Source organism: Danio aesculapii, chromosome 20, assembly GCF_903798145.1.
Source record: "Danio aesculapii chromosome 20, fDanAes4.1, whole genome shotgun sequence".
Taxonomy (NCBI): Eukaryota; Metazoa; Chordata; class Actinopteri; order Cypriniformes; family Danionidae; genus Danio; species Danio aesculapii.
The window spans coordinates 16,952,107-16,972,075 of record NC_079454.1 but is presented as its reverse complement, the minus strand read 5'-3'; the positions used below and the strand labels follow the sequence as shown (position 1 = coordinate 16,972,075).

General features: G+C 43.1%; 1 pseudogene; it reads right to left on the bottom strand.

The window, feature by feature from the left end:
• Positions 1–15,486: 15,486 nt before the first annotated feature.
• LOC130247958 (cholesterol 24-hydroxylase-like) lies at positions 15,487–19,969 on the bottom strand (annotated as a pseudogene).

Below are 19,969 nucleotides of genomic sequence, written 5' to 3'. Positions count from 1 at the left end.
AAAGCATTTATTCTGCCAACAACTGCCAATGCATCAATCTAAATATTCTTAAAAATGCTCTAAAAATTAAAATAAATAATTATTCATGGTATATTGATATTTTGCATGTTTAACATCACAATATATTGAATTAATTAATATTGCCATATGTCTTATGGGGAAATTTCAGATTCACAGTAAGAACAACCACCAGCTACTAGTGACAGTCTCTTCCACATTGGTCCAGCCTTGAGTTACCTGTAAACATTCTGTCATGTTTATAAAGTATATTCACTAGAGCAGCTAATGATATGTGTCAGCTACTTAACCATTCTGTTGTTGACTATAATAATGAACAAAGGAGTCTCCACAAACCACTGCCATCTAAGCTATTGAGGATGCAGGGAATTCATTTTATTCATGTATCCTCAAAAACAGCAGAATTATTTTTATGTTGGAATTTATGTTAAAAATAAACAGAATATATATTGATTTGGGTAGGTTTTGGACCATGGTTGTGGGTTTGAGATGGATTAAGCTGGTTCTTTGCAGGTCATAAACTAGTTTAAGCAAGATCTTTGCTGGTCATGTGTTGGGCTTAAACCGGTCCTTATTAGCACATGCCCAGCAAAGTCCCATCTTAAAACCATTCAAACAAGCAGTCATGGTCCAAAATATACCTAACCAACATATATATATATTTAACTGCTTTGATTCTGCTGTTTGAACTAATTCAACTGTTTATGATTTTATTTATGATTTCATGTCCAGCAGATGTCTTTGGAAGCCTGTTCCTGCCACTGAATACTAAAAAAAAACAAATTAAAAACAATGTAAAAAACAAAAATATATACTCAGAATTCTGGCTTTATAACTCAGAATTGCAACTTTATAACTCTTACTCTTAATTCTTACTTTATATTTTACTATATATTACTTTGTATTTATTTATTTATTTTTTATTTTTAATCAGAGCCATGCTGCTGCATCATAACAAGCAAATAAAATAAGAACGGTATAGATTAAGGTATGTAACAGTTATATTTTTCGGGGAGTCGCAATAACCCAGTAAAATAGGTTTTGATACGACAGTACGTTGGGAAAGCGTTCAGTCCCGATAGGGAGGACGCTGCGGAGCTCACCTGTTACCCAGAGGGGAGACCTGGTGACAACCTATGGACTAGCCCAGAGATGGGGAGTCCTTGCATAAGGATGGTTAGCGGGGAGGGAAGACACGAGCCTGCCCTAGAAGGGGGGACTATACCGTGGCTGAGTGAACGTATGGGATCGCCAGCGGGGATCACGCATAGCAGGCACCTATACCCAGAACGCGGGCTGACCAGCGGGTATGCCGACAACGTAACGGGCCACCACCTGACTCCTCAGGTGCTGGGGGCCTCGGAGGAACTCTGCAGGGTTCGCCAAAGAAATGGGGAACTAAACTGACAAAGCTAAAAAAGTGCACGTATCTCCGGGTTAGGGAGAGTGGCGCAGCAAGCGTGTTTCGACACCTCAACCGAATCGTTTCCTCAATCACCAAGGGTTACCTTATACCCTTGAGGAAACTGGCTCCACTCGCAGATTGTAACCTTGCAAATGTATTGGGTGTCACCCAACCCGTAGCTCTACAAATGTCTGTCAGAGAGGCGCCGCGTGTTAACGCCCAGGAGGATGCGATGCTTCGTAGTGGAGTGCGCTCTCACCCCCGGGGGACATGGCTCACCCTGGCCCAAAAGGCGAGGGAGATGGCATCCACTATCCAGTGGGCCAACCTCTGTTTAGATACGGCACTTCCCATCTGCCGACCACTGTAACAGACAAAGAGCTGGTCAGAGGATCTAAGGCTCTGAGTGTGGTCCACCTATATTCGCAAAGCGCAAACAGGACACAACAATGAAAGGGCTGGGTCTGCCTTCTTCGCGGGCAGCGCTTGCAGGTTCACTACCTGATCCTTAAACGGCGTGGTAGGAACCTTGGGCACATAGACGGGCCGGGGTCTCAGGACAGCGTGAGAGTAGGCCGGCCCGAATTCTAGGCACGAGTCACTGACCAAAAATGTCCAAGAGGAGCAGAGAAGAAAACTCCAGAGGAGCAGACGGCGAGAGAGCTGAGACATGCAGCGGGAGCGTATACCCCCCATCCGGATGGAATACACTACCGTGGCCGTGCTGTCCGTCCTGACCAGCACGTGTTGCCCCCTCAGCACTGGTAAAAAGTGGCGCAGAGCGAGAAACACTGCCAACAGCTCTAGGCAGTTGATATGCCAATGCAGCTGGGTTCCCCTCCACAGGTCCGCAGCAGCATGCCCGCTACACACGGCCCCCCCACCCCATACTGGAGGCATCTGCCAAACGACAGCCTGCCTGGACGCTTGACCTAGGGGCACACTGGCCCGTAGGAAGGAGGGGTCCTTTCCAGGGGGTGAGGGTGCGGCGACACAGCGCAGTGACAGTCACTCGGTGTGCCCGCGTGCCCTGCGCGTCTGGGGACCCGATTGTGAAGCCAATGCTGTAGTGGTCTCATATGGAGCAATCTGAGCGGCGTGGCCGCAGCTGCGGATGCCATATGCCCCAGGAGCCTCTGAAATAATTTCAGGGGGACCACTTTTTTTCTGTCGAACTCTCTCAGACAGTTCAGCATTACCTCGGCGCGCTCTCGTGATAGGCACGCCTCCATAGTGATTGAGTCCAGCTCCAACCCGAGAAAGGAGATGCTCTGCACGGGGGCGAGCTTGCTCTTTTCTCGGTTGACCTGAAACCCCAACGGGCGGAGGTGCCGGAGTACCTTGTCTCTGTGCATAATCAATTGCTCCCGAGAGTGGGCTAAAAATCAGCCAGTCATCGAGATAATTGAGCGTGCGGATGCCGGCGAGCCGAAGGGGTGCACCCACCCTCACGGAGACAGAGAGAGCCCGAAGGGGAGGACCTTGTATTGCCATGTTCGACCTTAAACGCAAACCGCAAAATTGCCGGTGGCATGGAAGTGTGGAGATATGAAAATACGCGTCGTTCAGATCTATTGCTGCAAACCAATCCTGAGGACGAACGCATCGCGTGATGCGCATCTGCGTAAGCATTCCGAAGCCCAGCCTGTGAAGGCAGCGGTTCAAAATGTGCAGATATAGGATTGGCCATAGCCCTTCGCTCTTTTTGGGCACGATGAAGTACGGGCTGTAAAACCCGCGCTCCATCTCGGCTGGAGGGCCGGCTCGATTGCATTCTTCGCCAGGAGGACAGCAATCTCCTCTCGCAAGACAGGGGCGGACGCAGGACTGACCCTGGTCGCCCGTGAACCTGGGAGGCCGTTTCGCGAACTGAATCGCATAGCCGAGTCTGGTCGTATGGATGAGCCATTGCGATGGGCTGGCCCGCGCTAACCAGGCAGGCAGAGCCCCCGCAAATGGTCCCACCCGCACGATCGCTGACGTGCCAGCAGCGGGGCAGCGTGGAGTGAGTGGGCTCATCCGGGGAGCACTGGGGTCCCACAGGAGAGCAGGAGAGGAGATGTTCTCATCTCGCACTCAAACTCCAGAAGAGGGGCTGGGAGTGGAGAGAAAGGAGACCGTTCTCTCGCACTCCGTGAGCCATTAGCGAAATGCACCGATCCTGCGAGCTGGAAGGCATAGCGTCCCAGACTGGCAGTGTTCAGGCTGTCACATACGGAGGAGGGGAAAAGTGCTCTTTCACTTAGGATTTGATGGCGTTTTTTTTTTTTTTTTTTTTTTTTTTTTACGCCTTTAAATAACGTGCCCCGCCCTTTAGCGGGGAAAGAGCAAATTCCCTCCTCCCCCGATGGCCCGCCTCAGGGACGCTTCGCGGTCCGTTTTACCGAACTTAGCGGCGCCCTGGGCGGGGGACGCTGGTTGCCTGCGCGATGCTTGCCGCAGCCGCGTGGCCGGAGGCGCAGGTGGGTGCGGCGAAGCAAAGCTGCAGGCGGGCATCCTCGGCGAAAAAGCAGTGGATGTGGATGGCTCGGCAGGGGGGAGCGGTCATACAATCCCGCCGATAGAGACCTCGCCCATCGCCTCCGACTGCTCTATCACACTGCGTGAGCCTACTGTGCCCATCCAGGAAGAAGGGGATGGGGAGTTTTAGAAGGTCTCGCCTTCATCCTCCACATCACACCCCTCTAATCGGTCCGGCTGCGGGGCTGGGGGATAAACCATCTCCAGAGCCACGGCCGAAGCAGCCTGGGGAAGCACAGCCGCAAAGTCTGCTTCTGGATTGCTCATAGTCCTGGAGGGAGTGAGCGGGTTCGAATCCTCGTCAGACCTTGACAGCCCAACCTCCAAGGATGGTGAGGATGGAAGCGCACGCAGATCGGGCAGAAAAAAAGTGCCCTCAGGACTGTGTGAGTTTACTGTGCACTTCCGGGAAGAAGGGGACGGGAGGCTTTGAAGGTCTTGCCTCCTTATATCCTCCACATCACACCCATCTAGTCGGTCCGCCCGCGGGGCTGGGGGATAAACCATCACCAAACCCATGGCCGAAGCAGCCCGAGAAAGCACGGCCATCATGTCTGCTTTTTAGATGCCAACGCTGCGCTCTCCACCCAGGAGGGAGGGAGCGAGCGGGCTCGCATCCTCATCAGACAATGACAGCCCATCCTCCGATGCAGCGATGGACATCTGACCCCCGGTGTCATCAGGTGAGAGAGCAACCATCCAAGGACGGAGCGCTTCTCTTCACCTGAAGCTTGGATGGAGCGCGTGGAGGAGCGAGAGGTCCGCGGCCTGGGGGCGGCGGATTTACTCCCACTGAAACCCTCAGATCTGCCCGAGTGCCAACCGCAGTGCGGGGGACAACTGGGGTGGGTGGCTCTTTTGCAAGAGCGAGCCGCGATCTTAACTGCGCAACAGACATGACATCAGTGATGGCATGCACTGCCCGCGAGCACCGCATTAACATGCTGGACCCCCAGACATGAAACGCTGTGCTCGTGCCCATCATCCGGGGATAAGAAACCACCGCATCCAGAAACGCACGGTCGGAGTGACGTCTTGAAAAAGACGCGCTGCACGACCATGTTGCTCTTTTAGGAAAGCTTTTTTCCTTTATACAAACCGCTCTTTGAGGACCGGACCCAAAGGACTCCAGGCAAGGGAGAAATACCCAGCTCGACCATCTGCCCGTTTTTATTCTCTTACAGATGATTGGTTTCTGACGAAATCCCCATAGTGGAAGTTTCAACATAGCATTTCCGTTCCCCATCCGAAGGGGAACTGGGGGCTTGCGGCAATGGAGTGTGAAAGTTTAGTTCCAGCATGCACCAGTTGCTCTATCTTTTTTGAGAAACCCAAGAGAGACGAGCAAGGTGACAATGAGAATGTGTCTGGTGACAGAGGCTGTGGCTCTGGAGTTTCTGGCTGCTGAAATATGTTTTCCTGGCTGTTTTCCTGAGGATCATTTTTGAGTGACGAGGCTTGATGCTGTTCTGATGCGTCACAGTCTGTCTGTGTTGAGCAGAGGGCCAGCGACAGTGTCTCTATCAACAGTGGGTGTTTTGGCTGCGTAGCGTTATCACTGTCCTTGGGTGATGCATCAGCCCCAAGTCCACTCAGGAGCTGATTTGAGGTCCTGTGGTCATCCGGACAGATGCTAGGTGTGTATGTGCCATTTGGATTGAGGTCAGTGGCACACACAGCTGATGGATGATGGAGGGAGAAAAAGATATTGTCCTTTAGCACTTTTGCACCAAGTTTGTTTGGGTGAAGGCCGTCTGATGTAAACAGCTGTCTTTGGTTCCAGAAGAGATTAATGTTGTCAATAAAATTCAGTCCTTTCTTGTTACATGTTTTCTGCAGCCATACATTTAGTCCAAGAAGCCGTGAAAACATATTTGTCCCTCTTGCAGGGAGTGGTCCACTGATGAACGGCTGAATTTTCAATCTTTCAACTGTTTCCAAGAGCTCACAGAAATCTCTCTTGAGCAGTTCTGACTGTTCCTTCCGAATATCATTCTTCCCCACATGGATGATAATCCGTTTTGCAGTCTTGTGCTTTTCCAGAATTTCCTTAAGTTCTTTGTTTACATCAGAAACTGTTGCATGAGGGAAGCAGTATGTCATTGTAGATTTGCTCCTAAAATTCCTGATTATTGAATCTCCTACAACTAGTGTTTTTATCTCAGGAACGATCGGAGCAGAATGCCGCTGTCTAGTCGGCCTTGAGTCTCTGTTCCATGCAGAGTTAGCTGCTGAGTCATGCGATCTCTGTCTGACTGCATTTGGGGATTCTTCATCCATATTACTCAATACTTCATATCTGTTCTTAAGCTGTAATTGAGTCTGAGCTGTATTTGGGGTAGAAGACGCTAATGCGGCAGCGTATGATCTGACCCCACGAGTACCCTTTGGTTTCGCACCTTGTTTATGCCAATGCTCATTTTCAACAGTTTTAATCTGTTTTTCTGTGCTCAAAATAGTGGCAGGAATAGATTTATGGGACTCACCGGCTATATTCTCTGAGCGTCCACAATGACGCTGCAGTTCTGGTCGGATCACAAGTAACTTTGTTTCAAGAACTGCAATCTTTTGTAGAAGTTTGTGGCAGTTTGTACAGCAGTGAGAATCTGAATTATTCCGATCCAGAGGCATTTTCACAGCCGTGTTTTCCCGTCTCAGGAATGTGAGCAGCTGATAGCTGGTAGCGGGAGGATTGTTTAGACGATAATTCCCCTCTTGTTAGTAAAGCTAAATTCCAGAAAGTTTGTAGAATCGATGCTGATCTTCAAGCTGTGTCATTTGAGCACTGTGCTGATAGGCTCAAGTTAAAATTAGGGTTTAAGATATAAAAGCAAGTGAGCAGAGAGCGGAGCAGTAGGCAAAGACGTCCGAACAGTAGCGAAGCAGGAAGTTCTAACATTACTACAATCTACAAGACGACTCGAAAGAGGAAGTGCCCCTCGACAAGCCTCCTAGCCAAGACCTCACAGTCCAGAGAGGGGGTGAAAGCCCGTTTCTGAAAACCTCGCCAGCCAGCATCCCTGAACGCCCAGCAGTGACAAGGGACAGGGACTCTGCCCACTAAGTCTTCGACGACAGACACAGCCTGGCGACAAAGGATCTGGACAAGCTGGCCAGGAACATTCCAACCTTTACCACAAACCCTGCTGGAGGCAACGATGTGCACTCCTATTTACAAGACATTGACTTTTACTTACAGACGAGACCAAGTGCCACTACACATGGTAAATTATATCTGCTATGAATTACTTCGAGCCGTGAGGTGAGAAGTTTCCTGAACCGACAGCCCAGCGCCATCAAAGAAGATTTCCAGCAGCTGCGACAAGCTCTGACTAGAGAGTTTTCTGACCCTGAGTCAGAACAGGGACTGATCATTGCCATGGATCTCAAGCAGAACAGGCAGGAGACCCCAGAGGCAAACACAGCCGACTACGCCAAGCCTATTTCGGGACAAGAAATGAGCCAGGAATGGAGGAGGACTTCAATTTCAAGGCGCTCTTTTTCATAAACCTGCATCCTGCAGTGAGTCAGCATTTGGGGGTAATGGCCTGCCCCCATACCATGACCACCCAACAACTGCGGGATTTAGCTCATAAAGCCTATCTGAAGCAAAGAACTGCATCTGAAAAGACTGTCAAGTCCTATCCAGAGCTGGCTTTAGAAGGCACACAACAGTTTCCATGCAGCAAAACTTTCAAACGCGAGTCAAGGCCTTTCTCCGCCAGCAGACGGCAGTATCATCATGATGGCGCACGTCCCAAATGGGACGGGACGCTTAGAGGTACACTGGGACAGGCCACGCTCTAAAAACAACCCGAAAGGTAGAGCTCCAAACGGAGCCTATCAGCAACAAAGAAACGGCCAGCCTGCAGTAACCAGAACTTCAAGCAGTCAGAATCCAGCTCGGTACGTGCCAGACAAAGCCAGGTTTGACAATTCAACACAAAAGGACAGGACAGTGGCGTCAGAAACAGCAGAGCTGCTGAAAATCCTGAAGGGATTCCTCCAAAAGAGGCTCTACAAGGAAAAGAAAGAAGACAAGTCAGACTCATTATGACTAGGGGGGAGAACCAAAACCATCTCTCCCTCTGAAAACCTTTCTTCCTCTTCGTTCCCACAGATTCCTGCTAGTCCAACACAAACCAGAGACTCAAATCCCTTGGTATCCAACAACAGCACCACACTTCCCCTCCAGCAACTGCCAGCTCCACCACGCATGCAACCTGAGATACCCGAAAGCGCTGTTCTGGTTGTCTGCTCACCTTCTGAGCCACATCCTACCAGCCACACCTTTTTACAAGTTACTGCTCAGGCCCCTATAACTCAACTCTTAGGGAAACCTGATTGAAAAGGGCATGGCAAGAAAGCTCTACTTGGCCGTAACCTTGGAAATGGAAGTAAGAATCGAAGCACTGGTTGACACGTGAGCAGACCTCACATTAATGTCATTTTCTCTGTTCGAGCAACTCAAAGCAAGAGCTCAGAGACTAAACCGAACACGTAAATGCCAACAGTGCAGGTTGAATGTGCAATTATACGGCCAAAATGAGGTTCAACTTGAACATATCACTCCTATTGAATTAACCTTTGGCCCAAGGACTGCAGTGCACCCTGTGTACATATCACCAATGGACAAATACCCGCTGCTGACTGGTAAAGATCTGCTGGATCGTTCTGAACCCCTTTTGGACTTTAAACATCTCAAAATCTGGGACCAAGTGCGAGAACCCCTTCCTTGCCAGTCAGCCAGGTCAACCCCAACAGACTGTCAGGTCACTAAGGTCGCGGGAAACCACGAGAACCCAAGTTCAATAACAGAGACGGGGTCAAGGTCGCTACTCTGCAGCCTTTAACCAGCCAATGACCCCAACTCATTTTGCCCTCAAGTCTCAAGTAGCTTAATGACCTGACTGTGACTGATGCTGTACTGGCATTATGGGCAGACAACTCAGCCATCAGCCTTGCACTGTTCAAAATTCTGTCTCAACACACCTAACAACAAACAAGCGCACACACTACCCCCTAAATGCTGAACTGACACACATGACAACTGCCAAATGCATCTGTGCGTTGAACTTGAATTGGAATGGCAGATGGTTAACCCATCCCTTCCTGATTCTCCCAGGCTTGCCACATGAGGTTTACATTGGAGCTGATATCCTGATTCGTCTCAAAGCATGTGTAGACACCCCTAACGACCTGGTATGGGAACCAACAGCTTTACAGCCATCAGCCAATGCTGTTAGCCTTGAGAAACTCCGCTCAGGCCAGACCATTCCAGAGGTCTGCACCCTCATCAGCGAACAAGAGTCTGTTGTGCCAGCCTATTCAAAAGGGTGCTCTATATGGCTATGCCAACTCACCAGCCAAATTTAACATCTTCCTGAACAAAGTATGTCCCGATGCTAGGGTTAGTGGCAACCTCATCTACGTGGATGACATCCTTATGAAAAGTACCACCGTTTCTGACCACTTAAAGGAGATAGACCACTGTCCTACACCAACTGACCACCGCTGGCGCAAAGATTGCCCTTCACAAGGGACAGTGGTGTAAGACTAAAGTCAACTACGTGGGTCTGCTTATCGGGCCACGAGGCATCGAACATCAGACTGGCCGAATCCAAGCAATTTAGAACATTAAACCACCCAGCAATATCAGGGAACGGAGAAGCTTCCTAGGTGTGTGCAACTACTCCAGACACTTCATAGAGGACTATTCAGACATTGCTAGACCCTTGACCACTCTGTTGAAAAAGGACTGCCCCTTTGTTTGGACAGAAGCTCAACAGCTGGCCATGACTGAATTAAAACAACGTCTGTGCAGACCCCCATGTCTGGCTTACCCTGAACCACAAAATGCTGGCCTTTATCAGCTCCATGACCAGGACAAGAGGGTGGTCGCATATGCAAGTAAAACACTCTTTGCACCAGAATGCAAATACTCAGAGTGTGAAAAAGCATTGCTCTGCAAAGTATGGGCCATTCAGCGATTCTTTAACTACATAGGAGCACAGAAAGTCATCATAGAGACCTGCCACCAACCTGTCATGTTCTTGAACAGTCAGCGCATCCGGGATGGCATAGTGACTAACGCCCGTGTAGCCACGTGGCTGATGGCCCTCCAGGGCCGCTGTATTGAAACACGTTCCACCTTAAGCCACAGATCGATGCTGGGCAATGGCCTGGCTGCTTGCCAAGACTGTACGACTGACAGACCATTCGCAACGCCCATAGTGGATGAACCCCAGCCACCTCAGCCAACCTGTCATAAGTACTTTGATGAGAATGCATGCCAAGGTCTGCCCACAGCCTATGTTGACGGATGCTCCTACAACCACGAGGGCACCCTCAAAGCAGGGGCAGAAGTCCTATGGCTAAACGACCGGCCTTGTACACTGCAACACTTTATGTTGGGGCCACAATCATCGCAGTATGCAGAAATTGCAGCCATCCTCATTACCCTTTAAATCGCAGCAGCCCACGACATCAGAGAGCTCCTTAACTGCACAGACTCCAACTATGCCAGACTTAGTTTCACATGCCACCTCCCAGGGTAGAAACAAAATGGCTTCAGAACTGCCAACCACAAGCCCGTGGTGAACCATGGTCACCACCCAAACAAGACCACTACCCAGAAGTGGCAGCCATCACCCGCAGTCAACAGGCTTGCTACAATCAAATGTCGCTCTCACACCCAATATCACTGGCTCCACAAATGTCTACAAACGACATTGCAGATATGCAAGCGGCTGACTCTCCCATTCAGATCATTTTGAACCACCTCTCAGACCCCTCCAACCACCCAATCCTTCCGTCTGACCCCAGCTGCAGCGCTGACTTGAAAAGACTCTATTGTGTCAAAGACATGTTGCCTGTGAACTGTGGCATTCTATGGTTTGTCCCTGATGACCTCACTGCTCCAAAGCTAGTGATCCCTCAGAGCCAGAGGGGGGTGATTCAAATGTATGCCCACGACGCACCATACACAGGCCACCATGGCACAAAGGCCACGTACGAGACACTAAAGCAAGTGGCATACTGGCCCATCATGCGTCAAGACGTGACAGAGTATGTCAAGACCTGCCTAGAGTGCTGCCAGTTTCAACCATTAAACCCGATTCACAGAGCACCACTTTCCCATGGTCAGACATCCAAATGGATTGGGTGGGACCCTTTTCCCCGATCTACAAGGGGCAACAAATACTTTCTCACAGTCGTGTGCCAATTCACCAAGTGGGTAGAATGTCTCCCAGCACCCAACGACACAGCCCAGACCACAGTATACCTGTTGATGAAACACATCTTCACCCGGTTTGGACTGCCGTGGAGAGTTGACTCAGACCGAGGCACCCACTTAACGGCTGAGATTATGCAAGAAGTATGGAGACTCCTGGGTGTACACGCCCAACTGCACATCAGTCACCATCCCATCTCGTCAGGCCAAGTGGAGAGGACCAACAGGACGGTTGTAAGCATGCTGAGGAAATATGTGGCTGCTAACCAAAAGGACTGGGACATCAAACTCCCATTAGTGCTAATGGCCATCAGAGCCACACATGAGTCAACTAAAGTGTCGCCATTTGAACTCATGACTGGACGACAGATGACACTGCCGCTGCACCTGTTATATAAACCAGGAGATTCTAACCTCATCACGGTCTACACCACACATCAGTACCTAGATGAACTTCACAGACATCTGAGGATGACATTTGCTTTCGCCCAACAACAACTTTAGAAATGTGCAGAGGGTCAAAAGGCATACTATGACACGAAGGCCTCACACAAGGAACTGGATGTGGGTGACAAAGTCTGGTATTATAATTTTACCCAGCCACCTCAAACAACCTCCCGCCGAATATCCAAGAAGTTCCTACCACACTGGACAGGACCTTATGAGACAGGATGCTCCAACACAGGATGCTGCTGTGGATTGTTTTTGCTTGCCTCACAGAAAAAGACACTTAAATGATCAGGACTAATTTGCTACAAAGCTTTACTAAAACAAGTTTCCCAAACTTCTAAACTAAACTTCACAAGTAGTTATAATTCCCTTTCTAAATAAATAAATAATTACAGAGTCCCCTCGGACGAGCGGGCGAAGTCATTGGTATTTAACTTTTTAGTCAAATTAACCATAAGTAAATTCAGAATATTAATAATTAATAATAACTCGTTATTATTGATAATTAATATTCATAATCTGAGAGTCCGCTCAGATGAGCGGGCGAAGTCATTGATATATATTTATTTAGTCAAATTAACAATAAGTTAATTCAGAATGTTAATAATTAATAATAACTTGTTATTATTGATCATTAATATTTATAAACTGAGCTTATTTCGCTACAACGCGTTAAATATTTCAAATTAATCACATGCGTTAACGCGGTAACTTTGACAGCCCTAATATATATATATATATATATATATAGTTGAAGTCAGCATTATTAGCCCCCCTGTTTATTTTTTCCCCAATTTGTGTTTAATGGAGAAGATTTTTTTAGCACATTTCTAAACATAATAGTTTTAATAACTTATCTCTAATAACTAATTTATTTTATCTTTGCCATGATGACAGTAAAAAATATTTGACTAGATATTTTTCAATACACTTCTATTCAGCTTAAATTGACATTTAAAAGCTTAACTAGGTTAATTAGGTTAAGTAGGCAGGTTAGGGTAATTATGCATTAGAGCAGAGAGGCTTATCCATGCCTTTATCACATCACGGATTGATTTTTGTAATTCACTTTTTGGGGGTTTACCTACAAGTTCTCTCAGAAGACTACAATATATACAAAATTCCGCTGCAGAATTCGTTTCTGACACACACATCATCACGTCACTGTATTACTCCTGGGCTACAACAATTACACTGGCTTCCTATTAAATCACGGATTGAAAGTTAAAATCAAGGTCTTAAAATCAAAGCAGTGCATGGGCTGGCGCCCGGTTACATCTGTGACCTGGTGACTCTTGCCACCCCAGCCCGCAGTCTTCGTTCTGCATCGGGACTTACCTTATATCAGCCACGGTGTAAACTCAAGACCATGGGTGGGAGGGCTTTTTTATACAGTGCGCCTAAGCTGTGGAATACACTCCCCATCAGCATTAGGAATGCTGCCTCGCTGGACTGTTTTAAGAAACTTCTTAAGACTCACCTTTTTAGCATTGCTTTTAACTTAGGATGATCATTTTGTTAACTTTTTATTCTGTCTTATGGTTCATATTTTTATTGTTTTATTGCATCTTTTATTGTTGTGCTGTTTTGCTTGCCTTGTATTGCTATTATTTTGCCTTGTAGCGCTTTGAGTTTAAGAAAAGCGCATTATAAACAAAATGTATTATTATTAGTGTATAACGATGGTTTGTTCTGTCGACTATCGAAAAAATATATAGCTTAAAGGGGCTAATAATATTGTCCTTAAATATGGTGTTTAAAAAATTTAAAACTGCTTTTATTCTAGCCGAAATAAGACTTTCTCCAGAAGAAAAAAACATTATCAGACATACTGTGAAAATTTTCTTGCTCTGTTAAACATAATTTGGGAAATATATAAAACAGAAAAAAATAAATATATGCATATATAATGCGAACATTTGCTTTAATCACCAAAATAAAACAGTAAGATTTTTTTTCAACAATACAATATACAGATTTCAAATTACTATTTGTGCTGAATTAATGCTATACTGTCAATATCCGACAAAGCTATATTTTTTGTTTAAAAAGTTTATGCAACATGAACATGTGATCAAAGAACACATATAGAAATCTTATATATGGCAATATATGCATATTACATATATGCCATACAAGTTCATTCTTTTTCCTTCAGCTTACTCCCCTATTTATCAGGGGTTGCCACAGCAGAAAGATCCGCCAACTATTCCAGCATATGTTTTACACAGCAGATGCCCTTCCAGCCACAACCCAGTACTAGGAAACACCCTTAATCTCTTTCATTTAACAAACGCACTGATACACTACAGCCAATTTAGTTTATCCAATTCACCTATAGCGCATGTTTTTGGACCGTAAGGGAAACCAGAACACCCGGAGGAAACCCACGCAAATACGGGAATGCCAACTGACCCAGCGAACCAGGGACCATCTTGCTGTGAGGCGACAGCGCTACCCACTGCACCACCACGTCGCCTAAATATGAACTTGTATGTCATATATGTAATTTGCATATATTTCCATTTATGACTTATATAAGGGAAAACATCGAGTCATTTACATGGACAATCAAAGCAATTTATTTAATGTATGTAGTGTAATATAATTTTAATTTAATCTGCAGATTTATGCAGAATTATTTTGGGAGTATCATAACTAAAACCTTAATACATTAAATAAAAAGTAATACCTTTTTAATTTTTATTTAATGCAAATCCAATTAGATCCACTTTATTTGGTAAACAAAGCAAGTCTCTCATATAATATCTCTACTAAAAGACAGAGAATATTACTTTGCAAACTGTGTTGTAAATAAATCATATGAATATTTTCACATTAGTCAATTATATTACTGAAATTAATAAAAAAAACTGAATAAATATAAATTTACACACACTTACACAAGTAAATAAACGATCAATGATGGGCTAAAAATCTGCGGAATTCTGCACACGCAGATTTCGTGTGGGCTTACTAATTGGTCTTTCTATAAGCTCCTGCAGCAATTTGTAACTTACATATGATCAGACAAGTTGAAAATCTATGGACATAATAAATGATTAATTGATTAAAAATTAAGATCAGTTGAATTAAATGGCAGACAAATGTATTAAGAGTGAATAAGAGATGCAAATAAAAAGTTTGATTGTGTGCGCTTTATGAAAGGCAGTTACTGTGAACGAAACATTTAGATGAAACACTTATTTTGAAGTGAAAAGGATATTTTGTGACTATGTGTATTGTAGTAACACAATTGAAAATATGCTGAAGTGTTTGAAACAAGTGCACTTTTGATGATCTGTTGTAATATAAGAACTAAGAGTTTTGAAAATGTACTGATTGCTTGTGAAAAGTGCGCCAAACCAATAATATAATGTTTTATACAACACAAGTTTTACATACAAGTTTTAAAAATGATCCCACTTTTTATTAGGTAGCTTTAACAACTCTTTACTGACAATTAAATTAATCAATTGAATCAAGAACTTATTGTTTACGTGTTTTTACATTACATTTATTTTTTAAATACTAATATGTAAATACATCTGAAATTAATTTCTGTAATTACATTTCTAACTACACTCTTGAACCATCCTTTACACCTTAACCCTCCATTAAAACTATCTATACCACAAAAACTGTGCCTAATAATATTCCATCTCAGTAGCATGAGTGCTTTACAAAACAACATGAAGACAATTTGAACATTGTATTTATTTTTGATATAAGAATTATAGAGGGGCTAAAAATTTTGACTACGACTGTACATATATATGAACATAACAGTAACACATTATATTAATAAATGTTTTTATTTACATTTATTACAGTATTTATTAAAACACAAAGTCCTATACTATGAAATTTGACAGATCATTAAATCAGTTGACGGATCATCAAGAGTGATTACCTTATTTACAACCTATGTTCTCTGACACATGTTTGACTAATAGAAGATCATTTATTTCAGAAGAGCTGTTATTAGAGACTTAAACATGTCCTATGGGCACTGCTTAATGTTGCAGATCACTCCGCTCTTGGGCCGTAGAGTCCCGGTGTCTTTAATGTCGAAAGACTGTCTAGGGACCAGACTGAACTCAAATCTCTGGAGCAGTTTAGCAAGCACAACTTTTGCCTCCATCTAAATACAGAAAAATGAAAACATCAAATAGTGAAAAGAAATCTTAACAAGCTACAAATGTCTGTGTGTGTACTGGTCTTGGTGGTTTCACAAATCTGCATAATGACATGGGTTTGCAATGTTACAGTAGTTAATGAGGTTTAAAAAAAAAAAAAAAAACACACTTAATGGGGTTTTGTCACATTCATTTATCCACTTATGAGGATTTGGTTTAGGGCTTGGGTAAGGCCATATAATAAGCAAGTTTACAAAGTACATTGCCTATCCATAGAGAGTCCTCATAAACCTTAAAAACAAAAATGTGTGTTTCATCACCTGTGAGAAGACCTGCCCAAGACAGACTCGTGGACCAAGTGTAAATGGGTAGTAGCAGTAATAAGGCCTTTCAGATAAGAAAACAATTTGAAATCAGTGTTTTCATAAAATAGTATTCATGTCATAAAATTGACATACTTCTCTACAACTCAACTGTTATAAAATATGATTTTTTTAAAAGAGGTCCAGCCTTTACTACATCACTGCTGCAACATCAAGTAGAAAAACTGCTGTAATGTAGTTAAGCTGGTATTTTGCTGTATTTCTGAAAACGTACCTCTATATACATTTCTGGAGAAAGCCAAATACATGCCAGAAGCTAAGTTTTTTTGCAGTTTTTGTTTCCGTGAATCTGCCCACCCAGTTCCCTAAACCCAACCAACAATTTTCAAAAGCAATCCAGAAAAAAAGAAAAGCCATCGCCTTATTTTTACCATGTTTTCAGATTTTAGCGCATTCTTACTCTGTTGTTTACTTGTCTTACCTGGTACCGTTCTTTCCCTTGAACCCCATCATCGTGGTCAACTGCTCTCTGTGTCTCAAGTCCGCCAATGTACACGGTGAGCTAACGGGACAAACCGGTAACAGCGGGAAAGCCATCCATATGGAGGTAAGTGATCAGCTGGTAATCGCGAAAAAAAACGACGTCATAACACCCCGTATCGTGTATTTTAAAAATTAAATGCAGCCATACGTACTTCTGGCTACATAATTCGTGATCTCCAGAAATGTAAAATGAGCTATGTTTTCAGAATGTCCCTATGTTGATATCGGTTGAATAATTTTTATATTTGACTATTGTTTATGTCATAAAGGGATAGTTCACCCAACAATTTAAATGAATAGTTCACCCAAAAATGAAAATGTATATACATAACTTTCTTCTTTGAGATGAACACAGAGTAGTTTTAACTTTTATTCTGGCTATTCCATGCTGTAAAATGATGTTGGGTAGTTACCCTTTTTTACTAATAAGCCGACAGGGTGGTAACACATGTCTAATGAAGCAGATTGATGTGTTCTGAAACAAAAAACAACAAATTTTTTAAATATAACCTGAAATAAATGACTTCTGATGGCTGCCAAATATGCGTTTTAGACAACTTCTTGGCCAAAGATAGTGATGATGACATACTCCAGTTCAAACAAATATAGCTGTGCAAAAAAGTAAATCTGGTAACACTTTATAATACCTACACACTATGAACCATTTATTAAGCATTAGCAAATTGTTAGTTCATTATCTATTAAGCTTTAACTCTACATTAATAAACATTAGTAAACAGTTTATAACTGCAGCTACAAATGCTGTATTCTTGACTTACGACCACATTTATAATGTTCTTAATAATTGTACTTTCATACTTTATTAATGATTTATTTTCATTACTAAATTAAGTATTGCGTTATTTACAAACCAGTTTTTTAAGAGTAGCTGGTTGTTTTTTAATATTATTATAAAATTGCAGAGATTATTATTCATTTGATACCAAGCCTTTAATTGTCATTTATAAGGGATTTATAAAGCATAAATAGTCATTGCTTAAGATTAGGTTACAAAACTGCATGAAGTTGAGTAAATAAGCATTTATTAACATACATGGTAACCTTTACTATATGCCTGAATAATAAGATATATATAAAAAAGTTGACAACTCATTTTGAATGATCGTAAAAACTTCTCTTAAATACTAATGATTTGGAATGCAATACTTAATTTAGTAATGAAAAATAAACCATTAACAAAGTATGAAAACACAATTATTGAGCACATCATAAATGTGTTTATAAGTCAAGAATACAGCATTTGTAGCTGCAGTTATAAACTGCTTACTAACGCTTATTAATGTAGAGTTAATGCTTAACAAATAAGGAATTCACTAGATGCTCATGCTTAGTTAATGATTCATAGTTATTATAAAGTGTTACCGTAAATCTCTTTACAGGGAAATCGTTTTACATTTTAAATTCTCGTTTTACAATTTCAATTAGTTACCAGCATTTAAATATCCTTGTTCTTCTGTCATTTGCCAAACGGCGAGCTAAGAGAGCATCAGTGAAATTGATTTGTTTATCCTCCACTTGTTCTACAACTGTCTGTGTTTCTTTCTTCTGTTGAACACAAAATAAGATACTTTAAAGGATGTTTTAAACTGGTAGTAATTTTTTTTTTTTTAATGTATGTCAATGTTACCAATTACACATTCTTCGAATTATATTTGGTTTGTGTCCAACAGAAGAAAGTAACTCAAAGGTTTGGAGTCACTTGGTGGGTGAGTAAATTTAAATCTTTGGGTGAGCTATCCCATTAATAATGTTTACAGTTAAATAATTTTACAACTGATCATATAGAATAGAAAAAAAATGTTATTTGCTCAATAACTAGAGAGGGTAAAATGAAATTGGGACTACAGTAGGTGATAATGACTTACTTTGGTGCATTCACATCAAACCTCTCTGGATCAAACTTCAACGGATCTTTAAAAACTTTGAGTCTTTGGGAGACATAGGAATTGAACTGTATGGAAAAATACAAATATGGCCCAAATGTATAAAAAAATTTAATTTAATGTTATTTTTTGATGCCATAGTTTTCAGAATGTTTTATTCGTTCATTCATTTTCTTTTTGGCTTAGTCCCTTTATTAATCTGGGGTCGCCACAGCAGAATGAACCGCCAACTTATCCAGCATATGTTTTACGCAGCGGATGCCCTTCCAGCTGCAACCCATCTCTGGGAAACATCCATACACACTCATACACTACGGACAATTTAGCCAACCCAATTCACCTGTACCGCATGTCTTTGGACAGTAGGGGGAAAGCGGAGCAATGTTTTATTTTACTTTTTAAAATTGTATTATTGAAAAAAAGTTTTTGCATTCAAGAAGACAGCTGTTTTTCTTTAAAGTTGTCATGTTGATGATGCTCACCATAACAGAACAGCCTCCAGGGATTTTAATGCCGTTTATGACCATGTCCTCATGAAGCCAGCGATTGGTTCCTGGTGCAGTGGGGTACAGACGCAGGGTTTCCTTTAACACCTGAATAACACAGAAGACCATTAAAAGAAATTGATACAAAAATATTTGTGCTTGTATCTTGTAAAACCAACCTGAGATAAATAACTGAATTTTCCAAGGTCTTCATTTGAAATGTCTGTTTTTGGTCCCGAGGATTTCATCCACCTCTGCTTTAGCTCTGGAAATGAAAGGAATATTGAACTACAGCATTGTAATAAAAGTCTGACCGAACAGGTACACATTTCTAAAAAGTGTTTACCGTTTATAAATCTCTAGATTTCTGCCCAATTCCATGATTGCGAATGAAAGTTGATTGGCTGTTGTCTCTTGGCCTGCAGAAGAATAAAGAGCTGTCCATTTCCACAACAGTTTATGAACAAAAAGCAAAAGTGACAGGTAACTCACCAGCAATAAAGAAAGTCACAAAATTGTCCATCATCTGCTCTAGATCTTGTGCCATTAACATTTTCCTCCTCTGCAACAAAAAATGGAAAGTGTTAGGCTACCTCAGTGGTTCTCAATTCCGCTCCTCTAGATATTTTATCAGCTGCGAATGGTTAGTGGTTTCCAACATTTTACAAAATATCTTAACAGATTAAAGAATATATCTTAGCAGATAAAAGATAGTCAAACAGGTTTCGAGTAAAGGGTGAGCAATTCATGACAGAATCTTCAGTTTTCATAGACTATCCCATTACTCAGTCACTTGAGATCAACATACTGTACCTGCAGTTTTGAGGATTTGTGTGAGAATGTCTTTAGGGACATCCTCTCCATTTTTCACTGCTGTCTTCCTGTTTTGTATCCATTTCTCTCCCGTTTTACGCAAGAGTCCAATTGCATCTCTAATTTGCTGTATAA